This window comes from Platalea leucorodia (assembly GCF_965183815.1).
Source record: "Platalea leucorodia genome assembly, chromosome: 6".
NCBI classification, from domain to species: domain Eukaryota; kingdom Metazoa; phylum Chordata; class Aves; order Pelecaniformes; family Threskiornithidae; genus Platalea; species Platalea leucorodia.
In genome coordinates, this window is record NC_138828.1 from 58,276,123 (window position 1) to 58,293,811 (window position 17,689).

Sequence of the window (17,689 nt, forward strand, 5' to 3'; positions counted from 1 at the left end):
CACATGAATAAGAACAGGAGGAAGGGGAATTTCAGTTGTTTTCTTTCATGGACAGCAAATGTGGGAAGGCAGCCTGCTCATGAGATAATTCAAGTGCAGTCTAGAGTGGTAATTTCATGGAAATCAGCAAAAAATGTTGGGTTTTGGTGTCTCAGTTCCTCAAAAATTACCAAAAGTTGTGGGAAACAAGGTATTGCAATTTTATGCGCTTGATTTTCTGTAGGAATGGGCTCACATTCCTCAGCATTTTCTTTCTTATATCCTTGCTTGACTTCAACACTGATGAAATAATGAAGTTTCCTTCAAATACATTAGCACAATTACTGATATCCTGCTCTAGGCAGGATATACAAATAAAGACTCATTGACAATTATAAGTATGAATTGCCTCAAATCTTAATATAATTCTAATTCAAAACGTGGATTTCCAGGCCCAGTAACTTGTTTCCTTACCAATATTCCACTCTGAACATAGCTGCAGCAGTCTGCTCTTATACAGCAGGTGTTGGTTATAATTCTGATTCCATCTTCCCATAGTCTCCCTCCTATATTAATGTGTCAATTCAAGTACTCTTTACTCTTGTCCTACATTTGATTAAAAAAGAAAAAAAAAAAAAAGCCAACATCTGGGCTACATAATTTTAGAATAGGCTCCATTAGTAATGATGACCTTGGCTGACCTTATTTTTTGTTTTAGAAATGTGCATGCCACATAGTTAAGTGAGCTAAAGACCTATTTTCTAAGAGAACATAGAAATGAGAACGTAATGTTAGCGAAAGGAGAGTGAGTGTAATCTGAAATCAGTGTGTAACATGCAGTCAGAGAAGAGGGCAGGGAGAACAGGAGGCATGCGTAACTCAGCAGTTGTGTCTAGTGACATGCAATATTCAAAAATTTCTCTGCAAGTAGTAGGGATAGATTATCTTCACTTACCCATGTTTTCCCTCACCTTGCAATATATCGCCTGTAGGAAGGAATGCGTAGCTCAGTGTAATGATGAGACTGTATAGGGGAGAACTCAGATATCTAAAGTGTCAGCCAAACCTGCACAACTGTGCAACGTGTGCCAGCATGGGAAAAGTTGCACTGGGACATACAGTCTGCTCTGCCTTTTTATAATTCTTGAGTTAGACTTCTGAAATCCTGAGCTTCCCATTCCAGGATGCTAATGATCACAAAAGGTATTTTGTATTCAAATGCAAATGATTGCTTTCCTGGTCCTCAGAAAATAAATACTATTCCCAGATGTGAAGGTGGGAGGCACATCTTCAGAAGCTGTTAAAAAGACTTTCTCTGAGGATGATTGTAGAGGAATGGTTGAGGGTTTTGTTTTTGTTTTCCTCTTCTAATCAGACTTACAGGACTTAAAAATAAAAGGCAAACACAAAATCCAAAACAAATGTGAGGTCCCAACTTGCCTAAACATGCAGCTTCTGTTATTCATTGCTATAGTTTGTGGACTTTTCTAGGCAACAGGCCACCAAAACATGCTTCTTTACTGGCGTGCGGGAGACCTTCATGCACTGAAAAAGTTCTGCCTTTTTCCTTTTTGAGTAAATTCAACCTTAGCAAGAAATTAGTTCATTAATAAATGAAGAGGAGGAGTGAATTAATTATGAATTGAAAATGGCAAAGATTGAGATTCCCTGCAAAATTTCTTTGCCATATGCGCGCACAAATTAGAAAGAAGATAAGGTCATACAGAAATGATTTCAGGGGAGGACAAGGGAGCAAGTGAGGAAACACTTGAAGTAGCAGAGCCTGGGGGAGTTGTTGCTCTGGAGAATTTATGGCATGCAGTTTTGGTGGGAACACTTAACCAAATATATGTATCATGAGCTATTTTTGAGGAGCCCTCAGGGGCAACTTAAGATGTGAACTGAGCATGAACTGCTCACTTTGATCTCTTCCTCGGCCTTAGTACCTGCATCTCTTGCATCATACTGTAGGATTGTGCACACCAGACATTGCCTGCACATGGCATTGGGATTCCAGAGTAAGGGAGTAGAAGTGGCTTTGCAACCAGCAGAAGGAGCAGCAGCCCCAGTCATCCAGTTAAAAATGGGAGAAAACACATCCAGCTGTACTGATTCATGAGCTGGGAGTAAAGAGGAAGGGCCGGGGGGGAAAGATATTCATAGGACTTTTACACATAACTTCTGCTTCTAGAAGCATAGTAGAATAGTATGGAAAAATGTTTCTCTAAACATATAAAAACACTTTGAGCAGGAAATATCATGATTCTTATCAAAGTTTTTTTTTTTGCCAGGCATGTTTTTAATTGTTCTTTTATATTGGAAGTACAATAGAAAATCAGTATCTATACAGACTGCAGCAGATGAAATGTCTCTGGATTTCATTTCAGAGTTTTATCTCATCCTATGAAATCAGCTACAAAAATGAATTCACATTTACTTGAACAAAAGTAGGACCGCTTGTTCCAAAAAAAGGGCTGAGAGACTACCAGATGCATTAATAATAACAATATGTTAAACAAGGCAGGAGATGTTTAATGAGCTGTCTTAGAGACTAATAATTTAGCAGCTAAGGTAATATATTCTTATGGAAAAGGTAAAGCATATCCATGCATTTCAAACAGGTAAAGTAAATGGTAGAGAAAACATTGATTTAGAGTAAAAAAAAAAACTTGATATACAGGCAAAACAATATGAGAGCATCATATGGAAAGATGTCTGTTAAAATGGGTGAAATAATTCTGTAGCTATTGTAGACATGTAAAATATAACTTACCCCTCTCAAGAGTGTCTTTAAAAAGGAATAAAGTGCACAGGCGAATATTGCATGAAAGAAAGCCTGTCCAGAAACAGGCTTCCCTATATGCAGTTTTGGCCTTAGGGATTGTATTATTTATTATGTTAATTCCACAGGATTTAGAGAGCTTTTTCCTAGAAGTGGAACGTTTTGGAAAAATATCTTTAGGGGAAACTGTGAAGCTTTCCTCCTCCGAACCACCTCGCCTAAAGATTTCTTCATGGAATCTGTCCTTACACGGTTACAGATGAATCAGACTTTACTGGAGAGTGAATTATCAGATATATAATTGGCTTACAGGTGAACAAGAGCAACAGAAATAGGAGTGACATATGGAAAAAGATAAAATGGTGTTAAAAAATGCATAGCTTGGCTTCAGAAATGACTTCGGCTGTGATGGGCTTTGACGATAGTTTGCAGCTATTGGAAAAGTGTGAAATAAAAAGGAGGAAAAGAAATTGTGTGATCTTAGAGTATTTTTGTTTACACCAAGATTGAATTCAGCCATATGTTTTCTGTAGAGGTGTCTGAACATTCCTTTCAGCCTATATCCACTAGATTTTTAACCAGACAGCTTGTGCTCTGTGAATAAAGAGGATATAGGGACCTAATATTTCACCATCTCTTTGCCATCCATATCTCTGTCCACGTCACATCTTTATAGGACAGGGAAGATCATCTTCATATCACAGATAGGAAGGCTTCCAGTGTGACTTCAGGAGCATGTATGTATCCCAGTGCAGGCTCACACGTCACCTGCAGAGCCCAGTGGAAAGCCATGCCAAGGCTCTCTGAACCACGGTGTACTGGAGGGACCAGACTTGCCTAAAGCAGCTTATAAAAGTTTACTCCAGAAGCGTGTGGCAGGGCAGGGAGTTAAATCTGTTTGGCTTCTCATGTCCCATGCCAATGATATTGTGTTATCCTTCCTTCCTCCTCCTCTTTAGTTAGACATGCAGTTGTATTTGGGGCTTGGCACGATGGGAAATACTGCTGTGGTGTGAAAGGAATCCTACCCTATGAACAGAAATATCACTCAATTAAGCATTTGTAAAACAGAAATGGGTAAACAGTTAGTCAGAGGTGGTAAGTAATCCTGTTCCTATGATGATACCTCATTTTCTCCAGTAGGAACACAGATTTTTCAGCACCTGGAAATCAGTCCATTTCATTGTGAAAGCTGCATTGCAACTACGTGAGGCTGTAGTCAAAACTGAATTAGTTTCAAATAATGTCTGCAGTATGGCCAAGAACTTCCTGCAGCTTTACCCTCAGGTTTTCTGTCTTGCTGCTTTTTCCACTCAATAATTCTAGTAATTTTGTTGGTATATGTAACTGGCTGTTGTTTTCTTCTCAGTGGTGCCAGGTGGTCATCTTTCCTTTGTAGTAGTTTTATTCCAAGCAGTCGGCTTCCTGATAGCTGGATGTCTTTTCCTATTACCTGGCTGTTGCTTTGTAATGATTGAGCTGCTGCTTCTTGTTTACCATTTTCTTTTCACAGCTCTCAGCTTGTTGCTTCAGTTGACATGTCAGTAGACTCCCTGACAACATCAAGTATCTCCTTCTGTTACCTCTCTTCCTCCTGCTGCTCCTGCTTTTTTGCTATGCCTGGCATTCTGGTTTTTGTTCATTGAGACTATTGTTTGGAATAAAAACTAGCATTTCCTTGCTGACTTTATTTCTGAGTTTTTGCTGATCTATTACTTTATTTCCCATTGTATTGTTGGCCTCAAGTTCTAGAATTTTACTCAAGACAGTTAGGCTATTTTGAATTCTTGTATTGCATATTTATTGTACATACTAAGGAAACAGATAATTCTGGATAGGCCACAGTGGTTAACTTCTGCATGTCTCATTTGTGCAAATGCTTTGGACATTTTTAGAGTTTCTGTTCCTAACCAGCTCTCTGTGAATCGTATTGGTTAGTGGTGATAACAAAGACTTAAATTTGAGACTGGACTCTATCACCTATTTCAGAAATGCAATATAGGTAACATAATTAAGCTCCTTGTTAAGGAACCAAGATCTGTTTTTATTTGAAAGATATAGGCTAATTAGCGTGGAATGTGGATCAGAGACACTGAACAGCAAGACTTTTGTTTTTGAAACTCTGATCTTCAGAAGTCAATGTGTGCTTTTCTATGGACTATGCCAATGAATGGATGGATGGGGTGTTTTTCAAAATCAGACTTTAAAGTAGCCTGCTAGCAGTGCTGAAACATTTAGAAAAAAATTGAACCCAGAGTATTTACCTCAGTGTGGAGCATTAGTTATGCATTAATGGACTTCTCTAAATTTTGTATCTGTGTCACACATTCCATTTTTGTCAAAAAGGGCTAAGACTGAGAACTCTGCCTATCCTCTGTGAGAAGGGTGTCACAAAACTGTGACTGCTTCATAATTGCTTATAATTTTTTTGGTTTAAAGAGGCACATAATGAACATTCGTAGGCCACTAAACAGTATTTGCCTTTACATGCTTCATGTCTGTGAGAAGAAATAATTTACAAACAGTAGCAAAAGAGAAAATGCTCTGGGATACAGTGATTTTTTTATTATTATTTATTTATTTGAATTTCATTGATATTGTATGTGTACTTCATTGTATTGCCACTATTTATAGTAAAGATATGCCAGCAATAGCTTATACTAAATGATTACAAAACCCAGGTTTACGAAGCGATCTGCAATAGCAGGTTTTATGGAAGACAGTACAGTCCCCATTGCCCAGTGCTTTCCTGATCACCATGTATGTGACTAAAGGTTTAAGAGCATAAATCATATGACAAGCAACACCCATAACCAGCGCAACTTCTGGGACCTGGGTGAAAAAGCTGTCTTTGAACGGCTGAGCCTCAGTTTTGAATTAGCCACTAAGCCAAAAGGAGTCTTGCAACTTATGCTAGAAGCCAGAGTGTTTTTCATCTTGAGTTGGTGGGTACCTGCCCACGACTTGGGCATTGGATGGTTGTGTCCCTCTTACCTTTTTGTGTCCCTTCTCATGCTTCAGACTGCTTGGTTCTTCCCATCCTATGAAAAATAAAATCTCAGCTACTCTTTTGTGCTGTTCCAGAGCTTTACCAGGATGCAGGAGCTGTCAGAGCTGTCTGCAATCATTTGTGTGGGAGGTGTGTGAGGGGACTTATGCATTAACTATGCTGAAATAATTACTGTATTTGACTTGACTAATGATCAAGTGGTATTTGTTGCCAAAAAAAAAATTCTGGACAGGAGATAGAGGAGTATTTTACTCATTAAACTCTGTACTCAATAATTCCACAAAGATGAAAATATAAAATGCTTTGATGAAAAGAAGCTATTACTTCTAAAAGGCGTAGGAAGCACTATTTATGAAATAGGCACCGTTTGTTATGATTTTTCATTCAAAGTTTAAACTCAGAATACCAAAGTCTTTGGGGAATAAAATGTTAAGTAATTCTGCAGTCTTAATTTTTTTTTTTAGATGCTGCAGTTTCCCTGTGTTGCCATGGTAACATACTTTCTGTATAATTGCCAGGCTGCCTTACAGTGATGCAAATAAGTAAAGAAGTTGTCATATGGCATGACCCAGGCTTATATTTGAGCGGAAATTTATTGCCCACAGAGCAGCAATAACACCAAAGATATCTGTCACCTGCAGGATAAGGAATTATATGTCTGAAGTGCGGCAGAAACAAATGGCAGCAAATGTGAAGTGCCGGGCCTAGATGTTATGCAGGAGGACTAGAAGCCCTCCCCCAAGCCAGCTCCTGCTGAGCTTATTTTTACTCATGCTTTACATGAGTGGATGATCAGAACTTCTACAGCTAACACCAGCCCTAAGCACATTATTTAGGAATTTCATTTGTCTTGGAGGTATAAGAAGTCTGGAGGAGAGAGATTTGCAAAGAGAGAGAGACATAGCTCTGACGCTCACCAGCAAAATCTGGCCCCTTCTCCAAGACGAATTAGTGCTGGGATCCAAAGAATCAAAAAAAAAAAAACCAACCCAAAAAACAAAAAAAGGGGAAAAAAAGCAAGAGAAACCTTAAAGTTTTCCTTAGTTTCTGTTTGACGAAGGCAGCTCTTAGATCTCGCACACTTCTTCAGGATGTTTTTGATGTAAACCACATATCCCAGTGGTTCCTGGGAATACCCACTTGCAGGAGTCCTTCTCTCGGCCATGCTTTCTCCTCTCAGTCCTCACTGTATTTTGATGTGTTGCTCTATAAGGAAGAAAGCACTTGGGGTAATTTCTTAGTGATAAGCCCTGGGCATTTCTGATGAGGAACCTGAGAGTGCTCATCACCACATTCAGTTTAGGCTGAAAATGAGATAAGTTTCTTGAAATACAAATTTTAAAAGATAAAAGTCAGAAAAGATCTCTCCCCCCCCCCCGCCCCCAAATGCAGTTCTGCACCAGTCTTGGCACTGCAAGGATTTCCTAGTTGCTCCAAATTACCTCGTGTGGGGACATAGCAACTAGCTCAGCTGTTGCGTATACTACTTGCTCTGAGGTATTCCTCTCTTATAGGTCCTCTTTGTTCCTTTATTAAGGGTGGATTCTGCTAAAGCTCCCTCTTTCACTGCCTTAGCATCTCAGCTAGAATGGGCGCTGGGGGATTACCCCAATCTTCCCCATAAGACTGTTTTTTATTTTTTTTTTTTTATTTTTTTAGCAGCTCTTTCTACAAGACCTTTCTCAGTCTTTGTTACAACTATAGTGTCCCTGGAGTGAGTTTCAATCTTTGCTCTCAGTAGACTTTTCTTCTTGGTTTTCTTAAATATGGCTGAAAAGTTACTTCCTCCCTTGTGAGGCTACTTGGATACTTGTAGTAAGCAGGATGGTTCTCATCCCTTGCTACCAGAGTTTAGGTTTCTTTTCCCCTTCCCTCCAAATGCGCCTCTAATTAATCAGAATTGAAATAACCTCACACAGATGTTTCCAGTGTTTTCCTTAACTAGTGTTTCTGCAAATTATTTTAAGGCTATAACAGAACTTTATCTTCCTAGATTAGGAGGAGGATTCATTGCTCATGCACAACGGACGGCTTATGAGTTCCAGCTTACTATTAGCTTCTTTCTCAGAGACCATATGTGACAAAACAGTAAAAATAAAAAAATCTGGCATTCAGAGTCTTGTTCTTCCAAAGTTACTTTCTCCTGCTTTCTGTCTGGGAAAGGTCTTGTCATTGCAATATGTGGCATTGTAAACTGTGTGTTAGTATGGACAAATCACAACTGCTTCCTCTGTATGAGAAGCATTGTAGAATAAAATAACAAAAGCAGAAACTAGGGGAGCTGCTATCCATAAAACTACAGAATAGTTTCAAATAATAGTTTCAAATTACATATAGCCCATAGCCTCACAGGAACCATAATAATTTTTTTTTTTTTTTTTTTTGGAGGGGAAAAGTCTGGTAAGTGAGTGGCCATATTTCAATTCATGATTGGATTTCATGAGTCACTTTTTGCCTTCACAGTATGGTTGGTCTTTGTTTTGCCCTTCTTGCAAGAATGGACTATCAGCTGGAATGGCAGAATACAAAAAGCAATGTCTGAACATATCTGATAGAGAATATTACCCAAGAAAAAATGTTATCCATCACTCCTGTGCAGGAATGGTGAAAGCACCACTGTAAACATCCTGAGCATGCACGCTGAAGTCCATAGACTTATGCCACAGACACTCATGGCAGGATAATTTAATTTTTAGTATTCAGGACACTCAGCTGTATCAAAATCAGATTCTTCCTGTTTACTTGTCCTAGGACTCTCATGTTTACAAAAATGTTACTAATTGTCACTGAATAAAAATTACTATGTCCATATTAATTCTCTATTAGGCTTGTTTTAAAATGCTAGTTATTTTAGATGTTAGAATTAGAAGAAAAAAAATTGCCTTTGAAGGTTCTGTACATGCCACCATTCAATCAGGAAAATCACTGCAATTCAGAGTGGTTCTCATTATAACATTTTACACATCCCATTAAAAAGAACATGTAAGTTGTTTGAAGGAGGAATGATTTTGTTGTTGTCTTTATAATGGCATGTTGGTCTATTACTCCTACCCAATGCTAGTAATAAAAATAATAGTCTATAATTGGGATGTCCAATAAAATGCTTTTAAATGGGAACACATAAAATTATTGTGTGAAGGCAATAACCTTGGTAAGGTAGATGAGTGCTTGCTTATATGAGTCTGTTGGGAAAAAAAGGAGAATATTTTGAATACATGTAATACAGGAATTTTAAATTACAAGCTAAGTTCCTTTTCTCCCCTTTCTGATTATATTCTGGTTTGTCCTTTTTCACATTCTCTCTATTTTGTTTTCCATCCTCTGTTGCTCAAATGAACCACTGATACTTAGAAGCCAAGGGAAAATACGAGACATTTTCAACTCATGCCAACTCTTGTCTCATCCTCAAAACATAAGCAAACAAATAGTCTTCTCTCCTACTATTTCTGAAAATAAAATAAGTTGTTACTTATTTTTTTACTTTATGAAGTCAACCTAAATTTTTAGTGGTCATATCATTGAAAATCATGAAGGAAAACTATGGATTTCCAGCCTGACAATTACACCAATATTTTTTTAGGTACCTTTCCATGGAACTTCAGTGTATGAGATCCACTCTGTTAGGCAACAGAACACACACAAAATAAGTGTGCATGTTTATCTCCCATGTTACTCTGGTTCTGCCATTTTTGATGGTGTGAATGCAGAACAGAATTTCAGAACCTCAGGAGTTCTTGTCCTATTGTTTCTATCAAAGTGCTGTTTAGTCTTGGGCATATTACAATGACAGCTTGTTTCCACACTTGTAACCCCTTCTGTAAAATGCACGAGACTATTTCTTACCAAGTCGTCTCCCTGGGGTGTCCTAAGGATTAATTGCTGTAAGTGCAGTTCCTGGAACACATAAAGTTCCCTATAAGTATCCATTATTAAATGTTATATGCCCTTAAGTACTTATTCACATTGGTTTTTCTTACTTAAGTAGCCCCAGTGACATTGGTTTCTATTAATTATTTTTACTCTTTGCCACTCTTCTTAAATACAAGCTAAATGGCTTTGGCTGTGGGAAAGTAAATTCACCAGCCAGCTGCTTTCTTCTGTATTATTTAAAGCATACGTAGCACTGTCTTTCTCCATTACTTTATTAATTTATGTTTATCTTTGTCAATTAATTTTTTACTCCAGTGGTTTTCTGACTCTTATTTTCCTTATTAAGGGGAAGTACTTAAGAATATTGGAAGTAAAAAAAAAATGCACAACCCAATAGCAGAGAAATAAAGTAGAAGAGAATCAAGAAGCATCATACATCCTTGCAACTTGCAGAGGTCTCATTATTTCCATAACAGTCTGAAGAATGAAAAGGAGGAGATGGCAATGAAGATTTTGGAAAGCTGTGACTAGATCTGGCATGCAAAAGTAGGTATGTTTTTAAAACCAATTCCATTAACTTCTAATTAGTTTGGTATCCAGTTAAAAAATTGCTCAGGAGGCTGTTCTTAAAACTCACATTCCTTATCTGCCACTTATCTGCTCCTTCCATTCACCGAAGCTGCCTCCTCTTTCCATGTGTAGTCTTACATAGGCAGACGTAGAAGTTCTCTGTCCTGGAGTCCCTCCATTTCCTGCATTTTCCTGATTTCCTCTTAGCATCCCTAGTGTATTTACAAAGGTGTCTAAACATAATTAATAAAGATGACCAAAGCGAGTCAACTCATCCTCTTCTTTCCACCACCTTTCCACTAAACAAATGTAATGTCTCTCTTCATTAAGTAAATAGAATTTAAACTACTCATTCAGTTTAATCTGCAAGAACAAACAGGTAGAGAGAAGTAATGTTATGACCTAAATTAATTCCTCACCAACAGGGAAGTTGCTTCATTCTTTCTGCTGATGTGCTTGCACTCCTGTCTTAGGGGTTTTCTTTGTTTCATTTTGCTTAACAATTTATTTTGTAGCATTAGCAATGTCAGGGTAATTCCAAATTTAGCAGTCTTGTCCCTCTCTTTATTTAAAATAAATAAATTCATAAATAAGCGTCACCCTGAAACTGGTTAATTACTTAGGGCATTCATGATAACCCTGATAACCAGCCAAGACAACCCTGGTTCCTGCTGAGTTTGAAACTTTCCAACCAAAGTGCACTCAATATCTTCCTTCTCTTAAAAAGTGCTTAGCAGTATTAGAAACCAATTAAGGCTGAATTCATCATTATGCCTAATCATGTTCCTTAGCTGGGGGACACGAGCAGTTCTACCGATTCCATGTTCTTATTCATAGGCTTAAGTCTGAGTACCTTGCTGAATCAGCACAAATGACAAAGATGGTAAATGGGAAAAAAAGTTCATTTGCTCTAAATGAAAGAATATACAACACACATTTTGATTTCAGAAAAAATACGCAGTCCTCTCCCACTCCACTGAAAAAACCCAACATATTACACTTGCCAAGTACCAAAGTGACATTAAGGACTTATTACTTTCAAATTTAAAATCTACTTTTGATTTATCTTAGCGCAAAGCCTTGGAGCTGTAATAAATTTTTGAATGCTCTTATCTGGCCTCTGATATGTCCTTGGCAAGGACACATATACCAGGGAAATTAAAATCTTGGACTTTTTGTAGGAGAACTCTTATCCTGGGATTCTGTAAATAAGAATCTTGTCTAGGAATTTAAACTAGCCTATACTCATGTATCAACCTGTTCATGTGCCAGATCTGACAAAACGCTGCACAGATGAAGATGCCCAGAAACTAACTGAAATTATGGGTGTTTGGTACGCCAGGGATCACAACCCACATTTTTCTGGGCAAGCAGTGATACATTACTATGCAGCTAATGCGCACGGTTCAATATTATAAAGCAGAAGCATAACCTCCCCACTCAAAAAAAGCACACAAAATAATCAGATTATTTCAGCAGTTTTACCCATATTCTATCTGCTGCATAACACTGTTTTTTACCTGCCTTCCCTCCCTTTTTTCCATTCAAGAGTATCCTGTATTGTAGCAAGGGCAGTCATCATCTGGCTCCCAGCAGTAAAGAATGCAAAGCAGATGGAAGCCAGCAAGTTACCAAGGCCAGCAAGCACTGGCCTGGGTGAAAATAGGCATGGTGTCTCATTTACTACATGCTAAGATGACTGTGCCAAGAAAGCACCAGTTACAGATGTGCAAGATGGAAAAATCTGTGTCCTTTGTCCCTTTTGTAAATCTTATGCTTTGCCTTGATCTGACCATTCTCCTCCCAGACCCACAGCCTTAATGACTCACACAAGATCCTCAAATTAATCTTTCAAATTTATCTATAATTCTTCCATGAAAGCTTTACAACTGCCCTATATGTACAATTTTACTGCTCTCAGATAACCTTGTTTGAGTGTGGATGTAGCTCTCCTGTGGCAGGCTATAGGTTGATCAAAAGGGCATGCAATTCACGGTTCTTCAGCAAAATTTTAAGCTACAGGTTTAGTGGCAACTCTGGGATCTCTGGTTAAATTATGTTTTCCAATAGGAACCTCTATGGATTCCAAACGTGTTCATGTATATTAGCAGAGGTGAAAGATGTTACATAAAGATTTTAGCATCATGAATTAGAATTGCTACATTATTCTTGAGTTTACAGTTTAAGCCTGTGACCTTATTAAAGAGTATTCCGTTGATTTTGAAGGGATCTGTTCTCTGTATATCTCATGGCATCTGGGACCAGCCAAACTTGTTCAAGACCTGCCATTTCTAAGAAAATGAATTCTGGGAGGGATCACAAGTCTAGGCTGTGATGGTGGAAGAAAGGGAATACAGGTTTCTTAATGGTGTGATTATCTGGCCATGAAAAGGCATGTTTTTGCAACATAAGGTAGTTTCAGATCAGGAGAAAACTTGTGATGACTTTCCCTTTAACGTACTTCATGCATAAGCCACAGCTAAGTTGCGTTCGTAGATGATAAACTATCTGGATTCTGCCTAGTGGACCTTTTCTTTTCTTTTTTTTTAAAGTTTTATAAGTTTTGGTATTAGAAACCTCTTTTCCTCTCAGTCTTTATGACTTACTCATCCCAGTTGCTCACTAACTGATGACAATGATTGTATGTCACCCTTCAGGCACCGAGGCACTCTGGAAATGTGGATTTCCTGGCTTTTTCTCAAGAGAAGAACAATATATTGAAAAGGCCAAATAGAGAAGATGGGGTAATGGCTCTTAACAATATATTCCTTAGGATATCAGTAAGAGAGAAATTATGATTGTGAAACTTGGGGTTGGCATGCCAAATAATTTTGTCCTTACAAAGTATTAACTCTGAACATCTCCCTCTGGGGCAGTAATGACTCGCATTAGGAGTCTTAGATACTTCCATCAACAGCCTGATAGCCTTAACAAGACCAGTGAACTCAATTGTTGGCACTAACATGGAAGTGTATGCAGATTACATGTGATTGTCCATTAGGATAAAAGTTCATAAAAGCAAGCAAAAAACCCCAGGTGGCTGATGCTTTTGAATAAATAATAAAGACAGACTGTGGACTGTGGTGGCCAGGCTACGGTCCAACTATTTAGTGACTCTACAAAAAGTGGATGTCATGGTATGCTTGGGGAACACAATCCCTTCTGGAAAATGGACATTTTTGCTCTCAGGTATGCTGGTAGGATTCTATCCTGTGGCTTGTCTTGTGGCAATAGATAAAATAAGCCCTTACTATTAATGTTTCTTTTCCTGGCTGTTGTGTAAGAATGGGTTTGCTGCCTGTATCTTCATATACAACTTTCCTCAGTCTTGGACTCCATTCACAAATGCGTTCCCTGGGCCCAATAAATTAAACATAGGATAAACAGCCAGCAATGCACACATTCAGATTATGAACGAATCCTGTTTCTGCAAGGTATGGAGTCCTTTCCTCAAGCTGCCAGAAGTATGTGAGGCAGTGGAAATGTAGGATCTTCCTAGGTGAGATTCTGTCCTGATACCAGGCTCTTATTTATCATTCTCAAGAGAAAGTTCACTGTGGCTAGCAATTGGTTAATGAGAAACAAATTCTCCAGATAAAAAGTAAAAGATACAACTTGGTAGGTATGTTCCTTTTTACACAACAGTTTGTGAACACATAATTAAACACTTATTCAGCTGTGGGCTTGATTTATGGCAGACCAAGTCAGGGATATATAATCAAGTACCAGTCTTTCCTGTTTAATTGATTGATGGGAAAGTAACTTGCTGTAATTTAATAAAACTGAAAGCATCAAAGGTTTTCAGGTTTTTGTTATTCACCTTGGGAGACTGATCATAAAATATGCAAGACGACCCTCAGTACTTGCTGGATCCATAGCTACCTTTTATGCTTGGCATTTTTTTTTCCCCATAGCACGTCTAAAAGCCTTGTCTTTCTCCCTTTGTCAATACAGAGGCTTAACACTTTCAGGCCTCAAGTCTTATACATTATGAGCACTCAAAGTGCTTTGTTGTTTTTTTTCCCCAAGATTCCCATCATTTTCTCCCTTTCCCCAGAGAAAATACGGCTGCTAATGTCATCTCCCTGCTCTGTCTCTGTGAATTTATTACTATTACTCTTTCTTGGAATCCCCATATCCACTGATCTCCATATCACCATCCATAGAAATTTTTTAATGGAAAAAATAGTAAGGAGAAAAATCATTACTGTTCTTCATTTCTTAAGATATTCATAAACGTTAACTTAAATCCTTGGTGCAAGCATTTTATTATTTGTGTATGTAAGTAAGGCTATGACTAATGAAGAAGCCATTCAGTCAAAAGAAGCCTCAGAGCAGAAACTGTATATCCTCTGGTGACACAAAACTCATTGTGTTTTTTTAAGTGAACACAGCACAATATCATTAGGGCTTTATTGCAAAATGTTGCTGTATATTTTTCAGTTATAGAGAAGGAATATAAATATTGTATCTAGAGAGAAGTAGCTGAAGGACATGCTCTACTTATTATTGCTCTTAGAGGAAAAGTAGAGAAATACATTTGCCACTGTCATTGCCTTTTGAAAGAGATTTGGTGCTGAGGTATTATTTTTACTTTGCAAATTTCCTCCTTAGAAGAAATTTCATTGTTAAAAAACCATGGTGATAGAGGACAGCCTTCACGCTGACAGCTTTCTCAAATCAGAATGGCTGAGTGTGCCTCACATATCTTGGTGGTGAGGATACCCTGCAATACATGCTAGTGCTCAATCGAAAATTAGCAGCAGCAGTATCTATGGTGGGAGGTGGTAGAAGTGGGAAGGCATGACTAGGGAAATGCAATAACCCAATTTTAAGATGAACTTAAAAGCCTTTTTAGGGAAGGATCCAAACAAGGGTGACAATAAAATTTCCACCATGACAGTAGCAAGGATTAGCATTGCCTAGCAGCTATTTGTTTTGGTATTATAGAGATATAGGAATTATAGCTGTGTGGCAAACCATGCAAAGAGAGCAATTAGCACTAAAGGATAAAAATAACATAAATCCAAGAAAGGTGGATGGAATCCAGTCTTACTTTAGAAAGCGTTCTTCCTCTAACTAGCTAAATTGAATCTACTAATAACACAGTGACCTTCTGAGAGATTCAGCGCATAGATGTGATTTACTCTTGATGTGCCCAGAAAGCAATGTTCTAAAGCAAAAGTTTCAGACTACAGGGGTTTTTGGTACTTATGTACTTATAGATCCTTTACCAGACAGCGGGAGCAGGTATATTCTGGGATCTTTGATATGCGATTCGAGGTAAGACTGGATATACATCGGTTCCTGGGAAGTAGAAAGTGCTCCAGTTTCAAATTGACCCATGTGTCTGAGTCTATTTATTAACTGTATTTTCAGGTCTTAAAGAATTAGTACTGCTCCCCCCTACAGGAAAAAAAAAATGTGTCTGTTCCTGCTTGGATCATGATGTATGCAATAGTAGACATTGTTAGGTCCAACAGAACTCTGTTGAATGAAAATCTTCCTTGCTGGAAGTATGGCTGGAAGTAGAGCTGAGCGTGTCAAATAGCTGCTGCCTGATACAAAGGCCAGTCCTGCTCCTCTTTCTGCCTCCCAGTTAAGCACTTTCCTTTTTGGGTTCCAGCAGAGGCTCATCACGATGGGGTCCCATTCAATGGTGAATTTGTTCAGGGAGCTGAGCCAACAGAAGTTAGGGTACAGTTGTACTAGTTTAGTGTTTGGGACTGGTTCACAGCAAGTGAGATGAATGATAAGGAAATAGCATAAGGAAAATGGTGGGAGCACTTGGCTGCAGCTAGGGGTTAGTTTTCCTTAGCTGCAGTATGAAACTGCATCTTAATTGCATATATACATATATGCGTATACATAGATACAAAGCTACTAACAGACTTTAAGGAAACAGCTATATCAGTAGAACTGGACATTAGATGGACATAGCTTGTTTGCCTTTAGATTTACTGACATACATTGTCATTTCCCTTTTGCTGTGTTCTTCCTCTTCTCACCTGTGACTGGCACATTTCCCAGCTGTATGGCCCAAACATTAGATCAATGTCCTAAGCCAACTGATCTTTGAACAATCTGGGGAAAAAGAGGGAGTCCTGTGTCATCCACAGCAGAGGCGGCTGTTGCAGAAGGGCAGGCATTCAAAGACTGTGACTTTAGCCATGGTCCTGTGCAGCAGGTGTATCACAGCAGTCCTATCATGCCTCTATTTTGCTAAAAAAGAGGCCCAGAGACTGAGATCGAATATTCGTCTCCTGACTGTCAGCATTACTTAACAGCTAGCTTGCTAGCTGGCTCTGTTTTGGACCATCCCATCTCACTTTCTATGGCTATGTCAGAGTGTCCTTAGTCATGTGGACACATGCCTGTCTGGCTTTTATTTAGCAATATAGACATAGCTTGTGTGATTTAGAGAAAAATCTCCAGGAAAAATTGCTCTACATATCCTACAGCAGTAATTTAATTCTGGCCCTTTTAAGCAATAATCACTCTTCATACTCCCTCTGATGAGTCAACTACTTAGTTAAATGTGCAGGACTATGGTGAAGTAGGTCCTGCCCCTGCAGGCACGAGGTCTCACTTGTCCATCCACAAAGAGGCTAGATTCTTGGGTGAGGACCCAAGTCACAGCCAAGCCCAATTTGTGTATGCAGAGAAAGAGACTGTTGCTCAGCAATTAGATAGTACTCCTGATATTCGCATTCAAATTACGTTTACTGTCAGGTCTGTGAATCTGGCTGAAGTTTGAGATCACGTCGTGGAGTGTGTTTCCATGCTTATTTTTCTTCAGCCAAATCAGCTACTGAAAGAAAAGGGAATTTTATCCAAGTTATTGCTGAATAAACCCTCAGGTCACGTTGTGGCACTCCTGCATACTAGGTACCTTTGCGCCAGTCCAGCAATCCTATTGCAGTTAGATTAGTAATGAGGACATGAACCCAGGAAAACTAAAAACATCTGGGTCCTCATGAGTCTTTGGAAGTGCAGTTCTCTGAGATAAAGGCATCACTAAATAGTGAAAGTGCTAAAAACTTTGAAAAAGTATTAAAGTTAGTATATTGTCTCTTGTTCCTTTTGTAAACCTCCTGGATAGGATTGCATGAAGAAGCTGACTTTGGTTTAATTGAGGCATAGCAGAAAGCAGTGTTCCTCTGATGTTACTTTAATTACAGCAGAAGGAAAAATAGCAATAGCAGAAAGTACTTGAGTAGTAATTTCAGCAGGTGTGTCAGCAGTAATAAGAAATCTCATTCTTGCTTATCATTGTCAACAGGGGGGAAATTGTTCCTTCATCCCTTTGCAGTGAATCACCAGATTATCACAAATCAGTCCCTAAATGCTATTTCAATAGCATGAATTTGGGAGACCAGCAATTTTCTGATGTACTCTCTATCTGTTCATTTAAAAATGGCCCTTTCCAGTGGATAATATGGGAAATTAACTTCCTACGTTCTCCTGGTGCCACCATA